Raw genomic sequence first — 2,510 nt, 5'->3', positions numbered from 1 at the left:
CAGCCTCAGAGTTCCAAGCGCCGCAATCAACAATGCTCGAGCACATGAAGAAAGACCTTAAAATTAAAATCTTTTCGCCTTGTGCCTGTCAATGAATTAACAGATGCGGATTTGGATAGACTCCAGACTGCATGTGCCTTGTTGCAAATATTTCCAACACGTGTGAGACAGAAGTTCTCTTTACTGACGACGAGTGCGCCATTTACCGGAACATCACAGGGCGAAGCGTGAAATAAAGACCAAAGCATGCACTATGCAATTACTTTAATTTCTCTCAAGAAAATGGGCGCGGCTAGACTTTTTAAAGATTTAGATTTAGATTTATTGAAATACGGAGTGGGCGAAAAGTCGTTTTCCCCAAATACTTCCTTACATTTAATTGCATTCAATTTACATTTGATTACACATTCCTTTACAGATATTGTTCAGAATGTTTCTCAATACACAATTCACAACGTTTAGCCATGGATGAATATTTACAGATGGCAGAAGATAACTGACGATATTAATCGATTTTGACGAATGACTGTTCGATCATTTGTTGCAACTGATGCAGATCTTGTAGTTTCTGAGTAAAAACATCATTTTTCAATATACTGTAGCCTAACTCACAGCGAAAAATCATATGGTGTCAGGTCGCATGTTTTGGGTGGCCATTCTAATGTGCCGCGATGGCCAATCCATTCATGGAATTGCTGATTCAAGAAATCCCTCACTCCTACACCAAGATGAGATGGTGCTCCATCCTGTTGCCATAAATCAACTGCATATCAGCAAAACGACGGTTATTTTCAAGTTCAGGAATAATCGCCTTTTCTACCTGAAGACATCGGTCGCTGGTAATCGTTCCTTCAAAAAAGAATGGCCCTATGACACCAGTTATTCGTTTGTTCAAGTTATGATATCTGTAACTTATATGTGTACAAGTATGAAACCTAAGAAAGAATATTGGAGAAAGCGACTTTTAACCCACCTTATATATAAAAACCAGACGACCAGCACAGGACTATGAGGACATAGAATATATGACCAGAAAACTTATAGAAAAATATAATAAACTGGGTTTAAAAATAAATTTAGAGAAACACTATATATGTCCTGTGAGGAGGAAATGAAAGATTTTGTTTTGGAAGATGGAATGAGATGTATCAAAGGATGTGAGGAGTGTGAATATTTGGGGGCAAAAATTAACTCAACATACAGCCAGGAAAGCGACATAAAATATAGAATTCAGAAAGGCAGATCGGCAATAGTTATGTTAAATGGGGTCTGGTGGGATAAAACAATAGGAATTGAAACAAAACTCCAAATCTATAAATCTATAATAAGGAGTACTATAACATATGGGACGGAAACATGACATTTAAACACGAATCTGAGATTGAAACTCCTCTCCACCGAAATGAATTGTTTTAGACGTTCCACTAGACATTCTAAACTGGAAAAAATTCGAAACACAACCATTATACAAGAAATGGGAGTTAATAGTACATTGTTAGATTTCGTTAGCTACAAGCAATTAGAATGGTATAGCCACGTACGTAGAATGCCAAAAACAAGATTGCTCAGACAGATTTTGGAATGGATTCCGCCAGGAAGAGGAAAGAGGGGAAGACCAAGGAAAACCTGGATGGACGATATAAGAAGTGGAATGAAGGAGAGAGGCTTGGAAGAACGGGATTGGGAGGCAAGAGAAGAATGGAGGAAGTCTTGGGTTCGAAGTACCGTGAACTTGAGTGAGTGAGCTAGAAGTACTAGCGAAGACGAACGAACTGTGAACTGAGTTTTGTTTTGTAAATAATGCTTGTGAACATTAGTTGAAATTAGGAGTACATTGTTGTTGTTTTCAATAATAAACGTGAATAGTCATTGTCGTTCTGTGGAGTGCAATAACGACTACTGTGTTGCAGTTTGAGTGGAATAGGCCTACCCATTGTTGACGGGTGTGATTAAAGATAGAAGTAGAAAAAAACCACATTGTTGTTTGAAATAAAAGTCACAATATTAAGGGGAGGAAGGGACATTATACGTTGCGTCACTCTCTAAGGAGTTGAAGTAACCATTTTTGGCTTATGTCGTAGTTCATCTTTCAAACAAATTTATATTTTTAATGAGAAATCTGTCTTCGAATTATTTGGAGATGTTGCGGGCACGACGCCCCTGGCTTTAGTTAAGGGGGCAGAAAGTGCCCTGCCCTACCGAAGTCGGTGCCTATATGTGTTACAATTCTTACAAAAACTGCCCCCCCCCCCTACCGGAGAGTCGCGCTCTATATATACAAGCAGTCATTGCGATAGAATTGGTACAAATATTCTGATACTACCGATGACTCGCTTGACTTGAAACAAAATACCGCAATCCATTTTAATGTTATTTTGGCTTAAATTTTAAAGTAGTGTGCGTACTGTGATTAACATTCGATAAGATACTACAGAGCCCTTCGAGCATTATATTTTATGTTCGAAGATGAAGACCAATAATTTGCTACAGTTCGCGACACTGATGGCTAT

This window comes from Periplaneta americana, chromosome 7 (genome assembly GCF_040183065.1).
Source record: "Periplaneta americana isolate PAMFEO1 chromosome 7, P.americana_PAMFEO1_priV1, whole genome shotgun sequence".
Lineage (NCBI taxonomy): Eukaryota > Metazoa > Arthropoda > Insecta > Blattodea > Blattidae > Periplaneta > Periplaneta americana.
Note: the sequence above shows the minus strand (reverse complement) of the source record.